The sequence below is a fragment of the Mustela erminea genome, chromosome 8 (genome assembly GCF_009829155.1).
Source record: "Mustela erminea isolate mMusErm1 chromosome 8, mMusErm1.Pri, whole genome shotgun sequence".
NCBI classification, from domain to species: Eukaryota; Metazoa; Chordata; class Mammalia; order Carnivora; family Mustelidae; genus Mustela; species Mustela erminea.
This window is the reverse complement of record NC_045621.1, coordinates 82,739,968-82,748,207: the sequence shown is the minus strand read 5'-3', so window position 1 is coordinate 82,748,207 and position 8,240 is coordinate 82,739,968. Positions and strand designations below refer to the sequence as shown.

Genomic DNA, 8,240 nt, shown 5'->3' with positions numbered 1-8,240 from the left:
TTAGGGTGATAAATTCATATGTAGAAGTTTCTTAAGCTTCTATATAATTAGTTTGAATAATATGGATTTGCTAATCTTCAACTGTTTTTCAGCCAAAGAATGCAATTTCACATCGTTTTGTTAGTGTGGCTTTTAAAATGTACATAAATGATACTGTACCATATATATTACTCTGTAATTTGCTGTTTCACTCAATAGTATGTTTTAAAGGTCTATATATACGTTTGGAGCGTTAGTGCATTCACTGTAACAGTTTTATGGGATCCTGTTATATAATGGTGCAGCTTTGTATTAGTTTGTTTGCCATTAAAAAAAAAAGGCTAACAATAGGCATCAGTGCCCATTCCATCTTTGAATACAACGGTGACAGAGTCTCAAGAATATATAATAAAAAGTAGAATTGCTCAGTTATAAAATGTATTTTCAGGACACCTGGGTGGCTCAGTGAGTTAAGCCCCTGCCTTTGGCTCAGGTCATGATCTCGGGGTCCTGAGATCAAGTCCCGCATCGGGCTCTCTGCTCAGCAGGGAGCCTGCTTCCCCCTCTGTCTCTGCCTGCCTCTCTGCCTACTTGTGATCTCTCTTTGTCAAATAAATAAATAAAATCTTTAAAAATAAAATAAAACGTATTTTCAATTAAACAAGAGAGTGTCAATTTGCTGTTCCCAGTGATTATACCAATCAAACTTCCACCAGCAATAAATGAGAATTCCTACTCTCACACACTCTCACCAGACTTGATACTGGTTTTTAATTTTTGCTCATGTGAGGGATATGAAGTCATTTCTGTTATTTTAACTATTTTTTTTTATTACTGGTGGGATTGTGACAGCTCTAATTTTCAGATAGTACTTCCTACCTTAAACCAAAACCTACAACTTACACAATTTCCTATGTCAATAATTCTCAACCTTTTGTCCTTAGAACTTCTTTATAATCTTTAAAAATTATTGGATACTCCAAAGAGCTTTTGTGCATGTGAATTCTATCTGTTAATATTTACTATATTAGAAACTTGATAAATTAGAAATAAATTAGAAACATTAATAAATAGAACTTAATAAATTAGAAACTTTAATAAATATTAAAATAACAATTATATATTAACATAAATAAAATATTTTATTAAAATAACCATATTTTCCAAACAAAAAATTTTGAGTGAGCAGACTTACATTATTTTCCATCTTGGAAAATAACTTTAATGTCTCTGACTTAATAGAAGACAGCTGGATTCTCATACCTGCTTCTGTACTCAATCTGTTGTGATAGGTTGGTTGGAGTATATAAAGATAATCCAGCCTTACACAATAGTTGGAAAAGGGAAGAGAATTTCAAAAGCTTTTTCAGATAACTGGAAATTCTTTGATACTACCCCAAACTCAATTCATGATAGTGTCTTAAAGTTTAGCCACAATATGGAACCTGAAACCATATCAATGACCATTTTGTCTTCTGTTACATTAAAATCCATTGATCTGTCTTACACTTTACATGGATCTTTGATCCACGAATGATTTGTGACAGCATTCATTGGTCATCTAGAAAATATTAATTCACTGGGTTATCAGATCTTCTAAATGTTGACACATTTCTTTATATAATATCAAAAAGTCATATTAGTGATATTACTGCTAATCTCATCAGAGAAGTCTTTGAGGATTAGGAAGCTGTCAAGTTCATGATGGGAATTAGAAGTTTTCCAAAATTCTAATTTCCACTTGAAAGCTTGAATTTTTATCATTGGCAACACAGGCTCAGATTTCTTTGGATTGATAGGCTTATTTTGTTCATTTTTAAGAAAATGCATACCAAATACCCAAATATGCATAACCATACTTTATGAGGCATTCTTTCAATTTAAAATACCATCCTATGATAAAAAGTAGCCAGTTCAGCTTGCAACTATAACAACTTCACACTTGCTTTTCCTCAGAGCAATCATTATAACTGGATATACAGAAGACTTATTTTATCCATTCTTCCCATTCTGCCACACAGAATATTAAGAAGATGTGTACCCAAGGTTTGAAATGTCATAAAATTAAGTCATTCTAAGTCATTCTTATTGTTTCATCAAGGAGATTCTCAAAAGAAGTTATTTATTAGTAAGTCCCACATATGGTAGTAAAGACTACAATGATCATTAGCACAGTTTGGTACCACTATATTTTTTGCTAAGTTGCCAGCAGTTCACTACCATTGTTTTTGAACCATGAATCCCAGTACAGTAAATAGGCAAATATTATTTTAATATTATTTTGAAAATAATTTTGACCTCACAGATGCCCTGAAGGATCTCAGGAAACCCAGGGATCCACAAATCACACTTTGAGAACAATGGTCCTATGTTATATGCCTTTTGGGACCACTTGCCAGTTATCAATTTACTGCCTCTCAGTTCTAAATTCACCCTTCATTGCCTGCTTTGTGGATAGAGATAAGCCCTGTAAATATTTTCCTCTGTCAGCAGGAAGCAAAGAGACACCACAACAGGAAGGAAACTTTCTTCCTGATTTCAGATATAGCATGCATGGCTCCTCCAACAACCAGATCCTGCAGCACATACTGTTTCTCCAGCATGTGGATCCCATGTGCACAGAGGTCAGCATCAATCAGTGACCAACAGCTTACCCCACACCCTCCTTCTACAGGAGAAAATCTCCAGCAAAATACCGTCCTGTGATGCTTTCCTTGGCATTCTAGAGAGTAGACTTCTGGAAAGTTCCAGGGGACAGATTTTCAGCAAGGTTTACCAACAAGGCACTACAACAAATGTTATTCATGAGCTACAGCCATGCTGTCTAGCTAGATCTGGATCTCAGCCCTGGGGGGCTTTTCCTTGGGTGCTACAGGATACTGCATGCTCCTTATGTGTTTTTTCTATATTCTCTAGCATCCTTTAGTTTTTCTAATTCCTCACAACTCTAATTCTCTTGCTATAGTTAGTAATTCTTTATGTGCATACATGGTTTATGCTTTCATATTGGATCCTGACTGATACCAACCATAAGGAACATAACTAAATTTTCCCATTTCTATAACATCATCTTTGATAGTTACTATCAAAGATGTTCTCATCTGTAGAAAGAAATCCTAAATAATGAAACTCGGGTAATTTTAGGGAAGAAAATAGAAGGTACAAAGAAATTAAAAGTCTATGGCACAGTGTTTGAAATGGGGAATGTGTGAATGAGGGCTAATGAAAATACCCTCAGGAAATTCACAGTTTGGGGGATCCAATCAACCAGGAGGGGAATTAATTAGTAATCTATTAGGGTGAACTATTTTGTGTTTACCATGTGTATTAGTTTTCTATTGCTGCCATGTATTACCACAAGGTCACAAACAAAAAACAACAAAAAATCATGATCTCACTATTCTGGAAGTCTGAAGTCCAAAATGGGCCATGCTGCACTAGAATCAACATGTTGATAGGGCCACATTCTTTTCTGGAGTCTGTAAGCGAGAAACTATTTCCTTGACTTTTCTAGCTTGTGGATGCTACCCATATTCCTTTGTCTGTGGCCCCTGACCACCTTTCTGCCTACTCCTTTTTCGCTTAAGGACCCTTGTGATTACAATGGATCTGCCCAGTAAAACAGGATAACCTCCCTATTATAAGGTCATCTGATTAACAACGTTAATTCCATTTGCCAAATAAGGTAGCATATTTACAGGTTCTATGGATTAGAATATGGACATCTTTCAGGGACCATTAGATTGCCTATCACACCTTAGTGTAGGATGTCTTCTGGAGCTCACTCAGTCAGGCTTAAAGAAAGGAACGTTGAAGAAAAAAAAAATGATACCAAAGAAAGTCACCATTTTTTAAGACAAGCTTTTTATGAGACTGTGTTGTGTTTTGTTTTTGTTAAGTACATTTATGACTACAATGCCAGTTTTTACTTTCAAGGAGGTTAAAATTTAACATAGAAAAATAAAACAGTCAGAGGGGTTGTTCAAGATGGTGGCGTAGGAAGATCCTGAACTCACCTCCTCCCACAGACACAACAAATTCACAACTACATATGGAACAATTTCCTCTGTAAAAGACCTGAAAATCTATGAATACAGCCTCCACAAGAAAGGATAAAATCTCAGCATCACAACAGGTAGAAGAGACAGACATACAGCCTCACCAAAACAAACAACACACACACACACACACACACACACACACACACACACATTCTGTGATCCACAACTTGGAGGGATATAAAAAATACAGCATTTTTTTTTCCTGAGAAGTGAAGGGTCTGTGCACCACATCCAGCATTCCAATACCTACAACCTACATAGGAGTCAAGACCCCAAAACACCTGCCTTTGACACCCAGAGAGGATTATATCCAAGAAAAACACAGAACTTTATGGAAGACAAACCCTCCTTTAAGGGGCCCACACAACCCCAAGACCCAGCACAAAAATAGCAGACTGAAAAATGCCTAGACCATATGTGAAGGACCCACATTAATCTTGAAGTGTCTGCCAGAGATGCAAAAACTTATTAAGACTTCTTCCAGGGACAGAGACACTAACGGGGCCACTTTTGTAATCTCATTCTAACTTGCTGGTGCCAGGGCTGGTGGGTACCATGTTGGAACTCTTCCTCTAGCTGATTGTTATGGGAGAACCCACCTTGCTGAGGGTCTTGTCTACCTGGTGCCAAAGCTGTGCACTGTGGCCATAGCAAATGAAAGCTTCACCCACTCTCATACCACAATTGTGACCCTACCATAACAGAGAGACACACACAGCTCACATAGGAAACACCCCTGGAACACCTGGCCCAGGCAGGAAGGGGTGGTACTTCTGAACCCTGTGAGACATCTCCTCATCAATTGTAAGCACAACAGTTAGAGACATACCTTTCAAGTCCATACTACTTTAGTTACTACTTTACTATCCCAGGAGGAAATAAAAACAGCTCAGCCCAGGAGAGACTGTTACAACTCAGCCAAGACACAAACCAAAAAAACAAACGCTTAATTATAGAGAACAAACGGATGGTTACCAGAGGGGAGAGAAGTGGGGGTTGGGTTAAACAGGTGATGCGGATTAAGGAATATACTTGTGGTGATAAACACTGGGTAATGTATGAAATTGCTGAATCGCTATACTGTACACTTGAAACTAATACAACACTGGATGTTAACTAAGTGAAATTAAAATAAAAACTTAAAAAAAGAAGCCTTTATACTTCAAACTCCCAGTTTACGCCAATGGACTTTAATTTGTAACAGCCCTTCTAACTCCCCTGTTTGCTCTCTACCTCTTTTGTTCTCCAGATTTGCTGATGCTTTTATAGTAGCTTCCTTGTCCCAGATTGTAATTCTCTACTATTCCCTATTAAACCCATTTTTGATGGAAAATAACTGGCATTTTTATTTTTAAGTTTAGCATACTGAAAGGAAAAAAAATTCTAACCATGAATTCTCTACATGGCAAGGTTATCATTCAGAACTGAAAAAGAGATAGTTTCTAGTTTCCCAAATTTGCAAATACTACAGGAGTTCGGCACCATTAAACCAGCCTTATAAAAATTAAGTAAGTAAGTAATAACAAGAAGACATATGGAAGTAAAAATCTCACTGGAAAAGGTAAATATATTTAAAAAATAGTGGATCAATCACTTACAAAACAATTATGAGGGTTAAAAAATAATAGCAGTAAAATGAACTAAAACCACCATAATTAGGTAAGGAATGCAGAAAATAAGATGCAAAATCTGTCCCATCAAAAATGTAAAATGTGAGCTAGTAGGGAATAAATCTGTCAAATTTTGGAGTGTATGTAAGTGTAAGTTCCTATCAACTTAAAACTGACTATTATATGCTTAAAATGCTATACACGAACCTCACAGTTACCACAAAGCAAAAACTTAAAGACACACACACATAAAATGAGAAAATCTAAGCATAATACCAAAGAAAGCCATTAAGCTGCAAGGGAAGAAACAAAGGAATAGAGAGAAACTACAAAAACAGCCAGAAAACAAATAACAAAATTGGAATTAGTACACACCTATCAATAATTATTTTAAATGTAAAATGGACTAAATTCTCCCATCAAAAGACAGAGTGGCTGAATGAATTAAAAAACAAAACAAAACAAACAAACCAGACATCCATATGCTACCTTCAAGACTCACTTCATAAGTAACAACACGTACAGACCAAAAGTGAAGGGCTGCAGAAAAACATCTTGTGAAAATGGAAAAAAAAACCCGAAACCTGGTATAGCTATACTCATATCCAACAAGATAGACATTAAAACAAAGACAAATAATAAAAAAACAATAAAATAGGGGACTTTGACAGCACATTTGCATGAATGGATAGACAGAAAAACAATAAGGAAATACTGGCTTTGAATGACAGTATAAACCAGATGGATTTAATAGATATACACAGAACATTCCATCTAAAAGCATCAGAAATACACATTCTTCCCAATTGCACATAGAATATTCTTCAGGTTAGATCACCTCATGCCAAAAAACAAGCCTCAAGAAGACAGAAATCACATCAAGCATCTCTTGCTTCTAAATCAATTAAAAGGAAATTGGAGAAAAAAAACCCACAAAAATGTAAAGATTAAACAACATTCTACTAAACAATCAATAAGTCATTGAAGAAATCAAAGGATTTTAAAAAAAATACACAGAGACAAATGAAAACAGACAAACGGCATACCAAATCTATGAAGTGCAGCAAAAACAGTTCTAATTGAGGAGGTCATTGTAATACAGGCCTACCTCAAGAAATAAAAAAATCTCAAACAATCAAACTTTATGTTTAAAGTAATTAGACTGAAAATAACAAATGATACTTGAAGTTAGTATATGGAAGGAAATAAAAAAGATCAGAAGAGAATGAGTAAGATAGAGACTGAAAAGACAGTAGAAAAGATCAATGAAACTCAGAACTGGTTCTTTAAAAAGATAAGCCAAATTGACAAATGTTTAGCTAGATTAACCAAGAAAAAAAGAGGGCTCAAATCAATAACATCTGAAATGAAAGAGGAAAAGTTACAACTGACACCACCAGAAATACAAAGACCATAAGAAACTACTACGAACAATTATACACCAACAAATTAGACAACCTAGAAAGAGCCAACCCTCCAAGATTGAATCATGAAGAAGCAAAAAGTCCAAATAGGCCAATTTCTAGTAAGGATATTGAATCAGTAATCAAAAATCTACCAAAACTGAAAGAACCAGACCATTTCACTGGTGAATTCTACCAAACATTCAGATTTAATACCTATACTCAAACATCCAAAAAATTGAAGAGGCAGGAATGCCGCCAAACTCATTTTACAAGGCTGGCATTACCCTGATACTAAAACCAGACCGGGTTACCACAAGAAAAGAAAATTATAGGGCAATATCCTTAATGAATACAGATGCAAAAATCTTCCATAAAATATCAGCTTAGTGAATTCAACTGTACACTAAAAGGATCATATAGCATAAGCAAGTGGGAAAGTGGGATGTATTTCAGGTACATAAGGATGGTTCACCAGCCACAAATCAATCAACAGGATATAATACATTAACAAAATAAAAAATAAAAATCATATGATGAACTCAATTAGCAATAATCGCGCCTCGGATAAACCTCATTGGCTACGATACTGCCACTGCGCAAAGCTCAATAGATGCAGAAAAAGCATTTGACAAAATTCAACATCTATTTATGTTAAAATTAACTCTCAACAAAGTGGGTATAAATGCAATGTTGCGCAACATAACAAAAGCCATATAGGACAAAACTACAGCTAATATCATACTTAAGATGAAAGCTGAAAGTTTTTCCTCTAAGACTAAGAGCAAAGCAAGGATGTCAACTCTTGCCTTGATTATTCAACATATTAGTGAAAGTCCTAGCCATAGCAATAAGAAAAATAAATAAAATTATTCCGAATTGAAAAGGAAAGAGTAAAACTGTCACTATTTGCAGATGGCATATTATATGTATAAAACCCTAACATCTCTGCCAAAAAAAAACCCTGTTAAATATAATAAATGCAGTAAAGTTACAGTATACAAAATCAATATACAGAAATCTGTGGCATCTCTGTGTACTAACTACAAACTATAAGAGAACTTAAGAAAACAATCTCATTTATAATTACATTAAAAAAGAATAAAATGCCTAGGAATAAATTTAACCAAAAAGATGAAAGACCTATAAACTAAAAACTATGAGGCACTAAGGAAAAAAATTGAAGA

At 35.1% G+C, this 8,240-nt stretch overlaps 1 pseudogene; it reads right to left on the bottom strand.

Annotated features, from left to right (window-relative positions):
- Positions 1-7,538: 7,538 nt before the first annotated feature.
- On the bottom strand, positions 7,539-7,660 carry LOC116597929 (annotated as a pseudogene).
- Positions 7,661-8,240: the final 580 nt, after the last annotated feature.